This window comes from Lygodium microphyllum, chromosome 26 (assembly GCF_053477565.2).
Source record: "Lygodium microphyllum isolate KBCC chromosome 26, Lygodium_microphyllum_v1.1.10, whole genome shotgun sequence".
NCBI lineage: Eukaryota > Viridiplantae > Streptophyta > Polypodiopsida > Schizaeales > Lygodiaceae > Lygodium > Lygodium microphyllum.
Genome location: NC_141160.1, coordinates 38,309,800 through 38,325,112, shown reverse-complemented (window position 1 = coordinate 38,325,112; position 15,313 = coordinate 38,309,800).

Genomic DNA, 15,313 nt, shown 5'->3' with positions numbered 1-15,313 from the left:
AAAAACATAATCCTTCCCCCTACACATTGTACATGCATGCCCACTTCAACTTGCATTCCCCTTTGCCATTTGTGGTTAACAAGCACTCCATTCTAAGGTCATCCATGTTGCTTATTTGTAATCAAACACAACTTTAAAAGAAACATTTGCCTCCAAATTGTATTTGATTAACCACCCCATTGTAAGTATGGTATTGAACCATGTTGTTGTGTTCATTATTTTCACGAGCTTTCCTATGAAGAAGGCTAGCATTGCTTATGTATTAAACCTAAGTATGTTAGTGCATACCTTGTCCTCATCTAAAATCACCTTCTTTAAGGATCTATCAATTTTTTCTTCCATGTCCTTCCTAATTGATCATGTCAATATTTTCAACTATAGATTGGTTTCAAGTTTGACGTTATTTTTTATGTTATTTTATTATTCTATGTTAAAAAAGATCACCTTCATTGCTTGATTGTTTGCCAAAGGCACTGTTGATTAAGTGCTCTCACCATCCACTTCTTCCACACTACACTTTCTCTAATGTGTTACTACAATGGTGCCTCTACTCTCGACTAGCTCTTCATTATCATCCACACTCTCTCCCTCAATGTCCTCATCCTCTTGCAAGGGTTTGCATAAGATCACTTGAGCTAAGACACATGGAGTGAGTTGCATGCAGATGGATGGCCTTCTATACTTGTGTTTAATTGTCTTTAATTGCAAATTATTTTGCATTTATTGACCAAAATCCCACTTACTCTAAGCCTTACCTCTTGCTTTAGATTATCATAGACACCTTCACTTTTCGATCTCTTATAGAACTCCATCTTGATCACATCTAATCCACTATTTGTGACCACACCTAGCCCAATTTGTTTGTTGTCCCATCTATTAAGTGATGTTAGCCATCCATGATGGATCTACCATGCATTCATAACAAAGCGTGCACATCTAGGCTTTTCACTCAACTAAGATAGTAAATATCTTAATGTAGAGCCTCCATTTTTAGTAACAATATCCTAGCCTTTGCCACTTCGAGTAGTAACATTCCCAACCTTTGCCAACAACATGCATATAATTTTCAAGATTAAACCATGGTTGTAGTTTCACTTTTATGCACTTATGCAAACACTTGTACTTGAAAAGGTTAGAACTTAACATACTTGTTTGAATTTGTTATCTCGTTTTTTGGCTTTCTAGTAGAACTTAATAATAGTAAATGATTTAGAAAACACATTAAGGGGAGGCTAGGGTGAATTGGGCATGAACGAGAGCTTGAGATAATGATAAAAGAATATTCTCTAATGTCATCCCTTTGGAATCTATTAAAAGATCTTTGTCTTTTATGCAATAGTTTATTAGTGGAAGGTACTTGAAAAGACACATTAAAATTTGTTAGATAGATTTGATATTGGAAATTGATCAATTTTCAAACACTTCAAAACATAGCACCGTTTAAAGCAAAATATTATAGGCCAACACTTGACTTTATGTCTCAAGGTCCCCTCAACTCATCCTAGTAGTTACACAACATTCCCACTCCACCTTAACCTTTCAATAACACCCATGATAGTCCAAACTGGTATTTAACAATGTATTTAATCTTATAACATATATTAGCAAAATTTGTAAGTGGATCTTCATGTTGGAAATATACATCACGTGTTTAATGTTTTAAGTAGACTAAGTGGTCCAAACAATCACATTTAGTACCTTGCAAGCGTTTAAAGATCAAGGCATTAAAAGTTTTGCATGAGCTAATAAAGATTAAAGAAGAAGAGAAGAAACATGATCATTGGCATGCCATCAAAGAGCACAATGTAATCCACATCAAGGAGAAAAGTTCCACTATAAAGAGACAACTTTGCATTTAGCATTCTAGACATTATACGAAGTGTTTCAAGTTGAACATTAGCCACCATTCTAGACATTATATGGAGTGGTTCAAGTTGAACATTAGCCACCATTCTATGAGGATATTACATTTTAAAGAAAGCAAATAAATAATTTAGCTCACAATAAGAATTAGATGCAAACTTTTTACATTGGGAGAAAATAACAATGTGCATTATCAATCGGTAGTTTAAAACTAAGCAAGCATTACTACCTTATGTCTACTTACAAACAAGCATAGTTATTCAAAGATAAAGTGTGATAGTTGGGCCTAGATTTTATCACACCTTTCATGAGTAAGTAGTAAATACAAATGTGCTTGTGATATTATTTTAAGTCCAAGCTATACATTTAATAGAGCATAAACTAGTTGCTTTATTAGCTTGAGAACCTTAGCTTCTTTGAAATTAGCAATTGATAAGCTGAGAAAACCCTAGCAACATTGAATTGTCTTATGGGCTCTATATTGCATGTTGGTACGTTTTTGCTAGAGTGTTACATTCATGTGCAATGCTTTCAAGGACTAGGGCAAACAAGGTTTCAAACTCCATTTAAAAAGAAGGTATACAAAATATTAGTTACATATTAAAAAGAAGGTATGCAAAATATTAGTAGGTAAAAGATGGGAAGATTGAAAGGTAGAGAAAATGACTTGAAGGTTCATCTATGATTAAGTCTAAGTTTTATGTTTCATAGAGTATAAACGGATTGCTTTATTAGCTAAATGGAATCTTGGCTTCTTTGAGATTAGTAATTAATAAGCTATGAAAACCCTAGAAACATTGAATTGTCTTATGGGCTTCCTATTATAGTTTGGAACATTTTTGCTAGAGTAGTACCTTCATGGGCAATGCTTTCAAGGAATAGGGTGAATAAGGTTCCAAACTCCTTTGAAAAAGAAGGTATGCAAATATTAGTTTCTTATTAAAAAGAAGGTATCCAAAACATTAATAGGTGAAAAGTTCGAAAGCATGAAAGGTAGAGAAAATGACTTAAAGGTGCATATGTAATTATTTTTCAACTCAAATGATGAGAGTCAATCCTAAAGATTTTGCAAATTGGATAGAGAAATCAAATTTTCATAATTTTGATGTAACTTTTATGTCTAATAACATGATATATATTGGATTGTACTCTACATTTTCTTCTTCTACATAATGATCAAATATGTCCAAACTAAAAGATATTAAAATATGCAAACCTTGGGAATCTTAGGATGTACAATGCTTAACTTGTTGGATTTAGCTAATAAAATCCACATCCAATATGAAAAGGACTAAAGACCCCTTTTATGTAAGCTAATCCACTGTGCAAAGCTTGGTATTAGCAAGAAATTCATAAGGTAGATAGAGGTAGAAGGAGGTATAGATAGTTGGAAAGGGTTAACAAGATAAACTCAATAGAGAAAATGTTTGCACATCCTAACAATCTTACAATTCCCCTATTTTGTTTGCAATGTCTCACTTTTTGTGACACACAAAGAGGGAATTGTAAGATTGTTAGGATTTGCAAACATTTTTTCCATGTTTGAGCTAAACATGGAGATGTACTTGAGCTAAATAATCACCTTTCCAATTGCTCAAATGCCACATATAAATGTTACTTGAGCTTATAAACCTACATAGCCTCCTCAAAATAGCCCTATGTTTCATTTTTTCTCCTTAGCTCCCTCATCTTCTCCTAATGCTCTCCAAAACTCTCACCTCCCTTTGCATACTACAAATAACTCCATATTTTTGGCTCTAATGTGTTCTTCTCAATGGTTACATTATGCATCAAACTCATATCACATAGCTTCACAAACTTGCATGGTCTCACTATTCATTTGCTCAAATAGTACCAACCTAGAAATTACACTGATTTTCTCTTACAAAGAGTATGGCAAGTGAGAAAATAAAGGTCAATGTTGAGTCATAATTGTACTCGACAATGGGACAAGTGCAAATCTCCTATTTTTTTTAAGAGTTTGACCATTTGATGAAGACCACCTCTCACCTAGTCTCTCACCCCTCTCTCCTCATAACCATTGGCTACCCTCACAATAGTAGTAACATCCAATAGTACCAAGATTGTAGTAGATACACCTTGAACTCACTCGTCATCATAGTCTCTTGCAAGCCGAAGGGTATCTCATGATCCTTGTGCAACCATCTTGTTCTACAAGTTCTTGATCATCCAGATGCATGTGCAACCATCTTGTTCTACAAGTTCTCGATCACCCAGATGCATGTGCAACCATCTTGTTCTACAAGTTCTCGATCATCTAGATGCATGTGCCACCATGAGTCTCAAGTCACCATCATAAGAAGAATACAAAGAGGAGGAAAGAGAAGAGAACCACTACGTGCTTCATGCCACATCCCTTGTGCTCTTATAATCTCTCTCTCTCTCTCTCTCTCTCTCTCTCTCTCTCTCTCTCTCTCTCTCTCTCTCTCTCTCTCTCTCTCTCTCTCTCTCTCTCTCTCTCTCTCTCTCTCTCTCTCTCTCTCTCTCTCTCTCTCTCTCTCTCTTTGGTACACAAGAGCTCAAAGCAATAGAGATAAAAATTTAGAAAAAGAAAACTCACAAGAAGTTGGCACACACTCAAATGACCTTTTTTATTATCTTTTCTCCCTTTTATACACTCTTTTGAGGGTTTCCACCCTTTTTTGTCCCTTGAGCATGTAGTGCATTCAAATGGCTCCATGATGGATTCTTTTTTAATATAGAAGTATACCCACAAAATTATTACAAATTGCATGGGAGTGAGTTTTTCTCTCAATTTTTACTGATCATATTATTCAACTTACATTTGTTGAGGTGGACAAAAAATTTAATCCTTTTGTTGTTGGGTACTCCCTTGCTTCTTTGTTTGCTTCTAATTTCTGATGGGGTTAACATTACTTCCCTCCTAGACTTATGCCAATGCCATGTCATTTCTTAGGGTTGTCATGAGGGACACTTTGATGATTAATATTGGCGTAGTTATTGTGACAAAGTTTAGGATTTGGATCTTGCTAAGGGTGTGTGCTAGACGATTAGGGCAAAGTTAAGGGTGATCTGATCGTGGTGGTGATGGGGACTAATAGAGCCATGGGGAAAAGTTATAGATAATGGATGACACAAGACCATTAATGTTGAGGGATCTTTTAGGATTCTTGCAACATTTGCAAATGTACTAGTGCTCTCTCCTAAGGGGGGGTGTTTATCTCATGAGTGGTGTGGTTGGCTAGTGCTCATGCTAGTACAACTGGGAGTTAGATCGAATTCTGAGTAAGCTTAAAACGTTGTCCCACATTTGAGGACCCAATTTGTGCAAAGGACATTGCAATGCAATGCTTAAGGAGACAAGTTTGTCAAGTGACCCGAAATGTCCTATCCTTAATGAGCCTAGAGTGTGTCTAGTGGTGACATGGCTAGGGGACTAAAATTGTCGAGTAATCTAGCTTGAGGACTCCTAGGTGTAGTAAAGTGTAGTATGCCTACCTAAATTGAACTTTTCCTTTATATCTCTTTTTTCTCCTTTTTTGTTTGTTTTTTTGTTTAGGGGGAGGTGCGAATTGCATTCCTTATGTAGTGGCTAGAGTGCTCTCACATGTGCTCTCACATTGGGCAACCCTTCCTGAGCAAGTAAGACTTTACTAATGGCCTCAAGCTGAGTGGAGACTTTAGATAGAATGAATTAGTGCATTTGGCAAATCAGCCATCCACCATGTCTTCGAAAATACTTATGTAGTAAGAAGGTAGAACTAGCACATAAAGTAGTCATGCTGTAGCCTCTCTATCAATCCTAGCATTCATATAAAAGAAGAGGGCCACCCTAATAGGGGGTGTATGACTAGTGCCATGTTACTAGTAGCTAAAGGTAATTACATGTAGTGATGAATGATCATCCATGAAATTTTGAATCTCCTAATAAATTTGTTGAATGAGGAAATCAGATCCTTGGATTGGAAAGGATATGTCTTCTCATACTCATGGGCCCAAACATTAGGAATCTTAGGGAAATTGCACTTACCATACTCTTTCTTGCTATACTTGTTGTGCTTGTGAGGATATGAGCAATATGTAGGATCGGCTCACTATACTTCATATGGATAGCAATGAGCATCCTAAGCAATATTCTCATTTTCTAGAATAGGGTAGCATCATGTTGGCTGCCCTCGGAATGCTTCTATAGGCCATTGTTCAATGCAACAACTACTCCTTTGAGCACCCATAAGTTTGAAGCTTTTGTAAAGGACTTCCATATCCTATTGATCCAAGCCAATCTTTCCCATGTCTTAATAAATAAGTGCACTATTGACAAGGGGAGGGCTCTCTTGAATTTAGAATCCTCATACACCTTAAAATGAAAAATGACAATGCTACTTTATTTATGCCTCTCACTATATGTGTGCATAGGTTTCTTTGGACTCCCATCTTGCTCTTCTGTCACTTGTATGTTTAAAGGGGTAGGATTCTCACTATTCTAGGGTAGCATTTGTGTCTTGTTGTGGATTTGGAACCTCATCACACTAGTTCCTTTGGGTGGGGTACCATAATCTAAAAAGCTTGTCCAATCACCTGAACAATTCATTACTAAGGGTGGCTCCCATGTTGATGGCCTTCACTTGATGATGAAGAGCTAGGTACTAGAACCTCATGTCCTTCAAATTTCCTCATCATAACCCACATGGAAAAAATGGGCCACCAATCTCTCCTTTGTAGGCTCGGTGATTATCAATCTAAATTCTGCTCCAAAATCATACTTTTCCAAGGTCATAATGGCCACTTCCAACTAAGTCTTAAGGTCCTCAACGTGATTTGCCTAGAACTTTATAACAATGGTTATTTCATCATGGTATTTGCTAGGCAGAGATGGCATGCTTGCACACAGCTACTTGCTCTTTGTATTGACTTTCTCATAAGAGGGATTTACCCGATCAATAGCCATGCACTATCACATGTCCAAGCGGGCTTTTTTAGTTTCCTCTACCATTTTTTATGCTATCTTTGTGAGGCTAGTTTCTAAGATGGTTAGCAAACTCATAAATGCGATTTATAGTTGGAAGTGAGCTTGCTCAACATTTGCAAGCTCACTGGTCAGTCTTGCCACCTTGTTTCTTTCTTGCTCCATTTTCACTCTAGTTCCTTAGACTTGCTTCAGCTCTTCTAGTTCCTTACGTTTACTCTCCTCAACTTGCTTCTTCACCTCTTCCATCCCTTAGACTTGTAGCTTTAGCTCTTCTAGTTCCTTACTTTTACTCTCCATCAAATTGTGGAGGCTGTCTTGTTGTATCGTAGTTTGCTTCAAATATTCATTGTGTGTTTCTAGTACTCTTCTAGGCTAGCTTGCAATTTTGAGTTGTCTCTGAGTACTTGGGATTTCTCCTTCTTCAACTTGTCACACAATTGTTCTAGCACTGGTTGGTTTCCTCCTACATACATCAATTGATATGGAGTCGATTGGTTGCTGCATATTCTTTTAATAGGCAAAGTCCTCTATAAATCACCCTTTCTTTAGTTCCACTAATCTAATCTTATTTGCATTGTTTGAAGGGTAGTTAGCATTAGCTATAGTCATGCTTGTTCTTCACTGACTTTCTCCTTCTCCCTATTGGTAGTTTTGTCTCCCTCTATTAATTGCACATCAATCTTTCTTGCTAGCTCCTCCTTCCTCTTGCTTAGATCTTCCTCCTTCCTATGTAGCTCTTCTTCCCTCTTATGTAAATCTTCTTAACAAAATAAATGTGTGCCTCTGAGAGATCTTCATGTTCCTTCAAGCATGCTACTTGCTCTTGCTGTAAATTTCTTAAAGCTTCTATTATAATTGGAGTGAGATTGGATTTTCCTTGCCTTGACCATCATGCTTTTATCATTTTCTCCTTTATTACCTCTTTTGCCATGTCTTCTGTGAATGTATTAGTTTTCTCCTCCACTTCTCTTCTGCTTTTTCCTTATCTACTATGTTTGTCCCTATTGTATATTATCCTCCTACAACTTGTTCTCTATCCTGTTTGGTAGTGGTTGTTATGGCCACCATGGTTGTACTTCTTTCAAGGGGACGGACTGCCAAGCCTACTATGGAGATCCTTGTAATAAGAGCTCCCAAGGTGGTGCACACCAGTCGAGTGAGTGCAAACTTGTAGGTATTATGTAGAACTTGGTCTATGCACTTGTTAGTGTTCTTGGGGTCTTTTGCAATGATGTTCTAGCTCTTATAAGTGATTCAAAAACATTATCAATCCAAAAATGATTCTTTGTTTTTGCAATACTCCTTGATAATATGTCTTCCATGAGTTCCTTTGGAATCATGCTAGTTGACACATTGGGTTTGCAATAAGTAAACATGGAATGGAATACCTGGGCTCTGACTCTTAAGTATTCATCTTGAATCACATTGAATATCCTTCCATCATTATTCAACCTTATATTCATTTCACATAATGGTGACCAATCTTTAGGCCTAGGGCAAGTCCCATCAACTCTCTGGCATAAGGGCCAAAGGATAGAGGTTTTTTCTAGCTTCTTCTCCAATACTAATTGTGCCTATCTTAGCTTCTAGTGTGAAGGTTTGAATGAATGTCAAGCATCCTAGTAATTGCATTGGTCCACGCATTGCCTTCACATAAGTGGCAAGCCCATTGTCTGATATGAGTTTCTTGGCTGTGGCACTACTTTCTATCATTTTATCTAAATTTCCCAAAAGGTGAAACTTTAGCTCCCAACTCTCCACTGTTGTGGCAATAGCCAAATCACTATTACTATTCCAGGGTGAAAACATTATTCTTTTCATCATTATTGGTGTCCTTGGTTGCCTTGTTGACTCCTTATGCTATTGCACTTTAGTTGCAATTTGCATAGGGAAACCACTTTAGTGTGAATGCCGTCTGGTTAAGTGAAATTTTTTTATTAAGAATTTTATCTTTGGTACAAAAAATATAGCTAGTTCTAGCACTTTCAAAATCAAAATTTTCACTTTAAATTAATGCATTCAATCACAAAAGCACATATTTATTCTTTAATATGATTGTTGCAAACATTTGTTCAATTTTTGCATCTTATTTATTGTGTTGCATTTTTTGAATTAAATAAATTATAAATAATTTACCAAGTATGGTTGCACATTCATTTATGGACAAGGTGATGTGTCACACGATGAGGTTCATAGAAACCAATCATAAAATTATACTCAAATGCTACGTAACAATCCATGTCATGTGGGTGGATGCTGACATGTGTTATATAGATTAGCACATATGTCAAGACATCTCCTGAATCTATTCAGCTAGAAATATGAAGCTCTTTCTCACTAAGAAGTCTATCTAGGTAAGGGTGGAGTAGACTGTTGTTCTCAATTGGCCTATCGGATCAATGTAAGGACCCAAAATGCTATAGAAACAACATAAGTTGGATCATATTCGAAGGTTTTAACTGCATAAAATTGTTTGGCATTGTTCATAATCTAACAATCGACACACTCCCACTAGGCATGTAGAGTGAACCATTGTTGCAAGAACCCAAACTTGGATTTCACAAGCCTATCCAGGTCTACGAGATCCTCAAGGAGGTGATAAGGCATTCTTGAAGGGCTTTCTCTCATGATATTTGAGTGGTGATTATTTATTCAACAATAGAAGGGGGTTTTGTAAAAATGAATTTGAATTCTTCCCAAGAGCATGCTATAGACTTCACTGCTTTTGCCCTAGTTTCATCTAAGAGACCAAGATCTAGCCTTGTGCATAACCTTGTGCAGGTATGGGCAAACAAGGTGAAGGTGTTATCCAGCTTTTGAATGCCTGTAATGATATCTTCACCTATTTCTAAGTCTATGTAATTGATGGTCTTTTATAAAGGGTCTTAATCAAACTAGTGGATTTGGTTTGGTGTGAGTGGTTTGGTTCATACAACTAACTAGTTGCATTAAGGTGATGGAATTAGAGTTGAATTTTATGACAAGAGGTATGTGGGCCTCTTGAGGGGTAGAGCCCAAAGGAATATCAATGTTATGGGGCCTTACCTCATATTCATTGGCTTTTAGTGATGTTGAGAGACAAGTTGATTCCTCTGTCCATGTGTGCTGGTCTTCTACACAACTCTCTACTTGTCTTTAATACACAAGAGAGGTTTTATATTTAGTATTTGTCAAATTCCCTTGCTAAGTATTGGCTTTTGTCTAAAGTGTGGGAATCAGGGAATTCATTTTTTTATTATAGATCAATTGAGGTTTATTAGGTTGTATTGGAGCCCACGTGTTTCATTTTCTCAAGTACATTTGTGACTTCAATGACCAGCAACATCATGTGTGGGATATTCTAGTCTAAAGAGACTGGATGTGATGGTTTAGGCAACCACATCCAAGTTTTGACTTCATAATAGACTTATGCCCTTACCAGATCTTTAGGAACCTACCTGGCTAATTTTTAGTTGTGATTTTGGCATCCTTATCTTGCATGTTAGGCATTTGATTTCTATCATGGTGGTTGTTTGGAAAAAGTGAATTTGCATGTATTTAAGCTTTATCTAAGGGACCCACTTTAGTTGGGTTGTGTTTGGTAGAGCAACCGTGCTTATTGAGTTTCATTATTCCATTTGTGCTAGGAGGAATTGATCGAATAAAGTGTTATCCCCCTCTTTGGAGGTTATGTTGGGTGAATTCTTGAATGTTGATGGCTCTCATTTCATTGAAGAAGTATATGCACCCTTGCTAAAAGTGGTGATGATTTGCACCATGCAGATTTCCATGTGAATGCATTGCATTTCAAAGGTAGACAGACCACACACTTGCTTTGATGTTTAAATGGGAAACCCAACAATTTCTCCTTTCCAACTCCTTCTATGGTGTCAGCCAACACATAGAAGATGGCTAAGAAACTTTTAGTCTTGATCGTTACCAAAACTTGGCACTTTCCTAATAGTTTATAATGTGTCCCTCAATCTGGATTCACCTTAGGAGCAATCAAAACAAGTATGGATTATCCTAGGCTAGTCTAGTCATTATAGGTCATGATGTTACAACCACCACCTTTGTCAACCATAGCATCAATGGTATATTCCCCTTTTACTATTAGCTTGATTCTAAGATAGGTAGCAAGTATTGACTCTTCATCTTCAGGGTCAAGTTTAGTAATGTGACAACATGAATGGCAATTGGTGGTAATGACATTGGTGCTTTGTATAGTAGATATACTAGTGGATAATACTTTTTGATCTAGCTACCATTGAAAAAGCCTATGCCTTTACTAACAAGTGTCTCAAGTTTGACATTACTAGTTCTACTAATTACACGCATGCAAAAAGGATCTAGACCTCTAAATTTCATCTTCTTCTTATGCCCTTTGATGGAGTAAAGCAACACAAGTTTTCCTTTTTTGAAATCTATGTATTTGACTTCTTTATCGAACCAGGCCTTCCATTGCTTTTTCACATATCAAAGCTTGTGTTGCCAATAATCATGTTTCAAATAACCATTCAAATTCTAGTAATAGTTGGTTGGTCCAAGCTTTCTTACCTTCCCACCTCTCTTACAAAGCTACATGCAAGCTTGGGACAAAGAATTCAATTGCATAATCATATCAGTGTCATATGTCAATCCAAAGGGAGTTTGACTAGTTGCAATTTTGTACGCTATTTAATATGCCCACAATGCTTCCATGAACCTATTATCCCATTTGCTTCAAGAAGCTCAAACCATTTTTTTACACATTGATCAAGATTTTTTTAATGGATTTAGCTTTTCCATTTGCTTGTGGATAGTAGGGGGGAAGACTTTTAATATATGATCATGAATGTGGATACTAGGTGCACAATCACCTCATTAATAAAGTGCATGCCTTGGTCACTCACAATTTCAACGGGACAACCAAATCATAAGATCATGTTGTCATGGGATTCTAGGCTCATGATGTGAAAAATTACAGCTTGATTGTCTACATGATGATCTTGCTAGCTCTTGGTAAGGACAAGTTGTAAGGTGTTTTTCATGCTTTGACAAGACTAAGTCGCCTAAGTCTACTCCATAGGTCATGAAGTATGTTCTATAAATCATTCATTGTTTTAGAAGAAACATTCAACTTGGTTAATTGGCAATATGTGATGAATTCTAGTTTGAATCCTTTCCTCTCTAAGAGTACATTCACTATTTGAGAAAAATAAAGTTCTGTAAGACATGCTACATATATCATGATATAAGTGATTTTGGACAAATATATGGCTTGGTTGTGAGCCTCACTACATGTGTCAATGACGTAGTTACTTCAAAAACATGACTCACAAGTTCATTATAGAGAAGAACCACTAAACTTCATGAAGTTGACTATTTCTTTGAGCATAGGACATTGTATATGTCTTGCATTATCACTTGTGTGACTTATGATACCTATTAACTAGTCAAGTGAGAGACAAGAGGGCAGCATGAACAACCCATTTTTTTCACCACATTTTTCGGGCTAAACAAGGCCCCATGGATAGAGGAGTGATTGAGGTGTTCAAGCCACCACACAAAGGGGAAATCTCAAGTCATGCAACCACAAGTAACTGCAAAAGACTCCACTGGACATGTAAGTGCTACTCTTTCCATGCTTTGACAAAAATGGAAGGCCACTCTTGGCTGCGTAAAACAGGGTTGAACTATGTATTTAAGGATAGCATCCCATACTTATTGGAGCTCTCTTATGATTCTTGAAGAAGGTTTATTCTTAACGTGTGTATTCTTCTATATGTTGATTCTGATCTCCCATGTCAAGAGAGGCATCAAATTTACTCTCTTGAGTCGTTCAAGAGTTGAGTGAGGACTACCATTGGCTATCCAAACCTATAATCTGAAAGGCTGAAGTTCATCTTCCTACATTCTTCTTTAAACTTGTCACATCAAGGGGCTCATTCTTGCTCTTGGAAGCTTGAAAAGAGGTGTGTCATGAAGCCTTCTTGACTTGATTATGTGAAGAAAGTGGGCTGAAATAGGCAGCTCAAACAAAGAATTGTGGGCAGCAGCACTTATCTTTCTCTTCTTGAAGATTCGTGATCATTCATTGGCCTTACTTACATTGATATGCTTGATACAAGTTGACATTGCATAAGCATTGTGGAAGGGGTATCAAGAGAGCATCTTGATCTCTCTATGTACATGCTTGGGGCTGAAATAGGAAGCCAATAATAGGGCTGACAAGGACAGAGGATTTCCTGCTTCTCTCCTACTTCTACATGCTTATTGCAAGCTATGTTTTGCTTGTTACATGTTCTTGAGTATAGGGGTTGCTTTTGTACTTCATCAAAGTGTCTTCTTGAGAGGTAGATGCCATGTATATGGGCTGAAATAGGCAGCCCACATAGTGATTTTGTGGACAGCATGTCCTTTTTCTTTTCTATTGCTTCATATGGTGTGATAGACACTTGTATTTGGATGTTCAATGCACTCTGTGTTAGGGGAAGTTTATGTTATCATTAGATGTAAATTTCGAAAGATATTTGGGCTAATTTGGGGCTAATATCTTCAGCCATATTCAGAGAATCAGCCGTGGCAGTGTTCTTTTAATTCATTTCTTGCTCTACAGAATACATCTTGTCAAAATATGCAAGTATTATGTGCCCCTATGGCAGGGCAATGTTCGTAGACCATCCAAAGATGCTTTGAGTTGAATTAAGAGGAGATTTTTCTCTTTATTTCTTGGCTGTGGTAACTTATCCTTATCAGGATATCTATTTGAAGCTCTCTTGAAGTAAGTCTCTTTGCCCTACAAGCCTTGTAATTGACTCATAAGCTTTTGTCCCTTACAGTCTACATTGAATGTAACCATGCAAAGTTGATTCATGCTATGGAATCATGTATGAATGATGGGATGTAGAGTTGTTTATGATACATGGCAGCATTTTGTACTTGACTTCATAATTTGTGCTTGCTCTTACAGTCAAGGAAACAAGCTTGAATTGAGTAAGAACTTATGAGGTAATACTCTTGAAATCTTTGCTAAGAACATGCATTTGGAAGCTCTATTAACATCTTCAAGGACTTGCCTTGAAACCTTCAACCCTTCTCTTATCTCTACCATCTTCAGAGTCTAAGCTCTTGAACCCTCATACATTCTTCTCTCTCAAACCCCTATGATTGACTGTGAAGTACCTCTTGAACCTTTAAACATTCACTTTAATCTACTTATCTCTTGAAGACGCATCTCCATCTATCTTGTCCAGTTTTCTTGCCGAACCCTTGTGGTGACCTTCAACCCTACGCATTGCGACAATGTGCTCCCATAAGAATTTTTCTATTGTTTCCACATTTTTCTTTTTCGTGGCTCTAGCCTAAGCCCATTTGGTCAGGTAATTAGTAGCAACAATAATGTACCTCACCTATGAGTGTATTAAGATACAAGACTAAAAGGCCCAACAAATTCTATTTTCCACTTCTAAAAGGGTTAACATGCTATTATAAATGCTAGCTCCCTCTTGTCCTTTTTAATGGGAACATTTGTACATTGGCATTCATCATAGTGTTTCACAAATTTTCCAGCATCACAGAATAGGGTTTCCCACCAAAACTGGGATTGCACGATCTTTTGAGCCATGGAGTCTCCATCAAAATGACCCCCCTGATTCCTATGTGCACTTTAGCCAAGACTCTGTCTCATATTCCCAAATGCAATATCCTAATAGGCCGTCTAGGCGTAATTGATGCAATTTTCGATAATGAGCTAATAGACTTGCACTTTGATTATGAGTCGACAAAGATGAGCCTTTTCTATTGGTCGATCAAGTATTCTATTTTTTAATATCTTAACCACATCATCAACCCATGTCATGAGCCTAACAAGGAGTGAGGTCAACGTTAAATAGATCCTCTGCTTCAGATATTTTGAACAAAGGAAGGTCATCTACAATGCCATTTTTTGCTGGGTCTATGTTGGGTATTCAAGACAAATGATGGGCCTTGCAATATTTTTTTCCTTTCTATACTACTATTGATAAGTTAAACTCAAGAAGAAGTAGCAACCATTTGGTTATGCAGTTGGTAGCACATGGTTTATTGACTAGATACAACAAATCATGGTGGTCCATGAACAAAGTGAAAGGCTTTGCTTGTAAATAACGATGAAACTCCTTCATTACAAACACCATTGCCAATATTTTCCCCTCAGTGGTAGAATAAATCATCTCAATGTCCATGAGCTCGTGGCTAGCAAAGCTCACTGGGTGGTCCATCCACCACACTAGCACAACATTGATCCCATGGCAAACTTCGAGGCATCAATACGTACATGGATGATTATGTCCATCTTGGGGCTCATAAAATCAGTGCTATGTTTTGAACCTTTTTCAGTGCCTCATAAGCATGTTGGCATTCTCTGGTGGACTTGAAAACAATCAATAGCTTGTATAGAGATTGGATGATTAGTGCATAATTGAGTATGAACCATTGAGATAATATCCAGTGTGTCTGAGAAAGCATTAAACTCCCTTATAGTTCTTTAGTGGTGTTAAT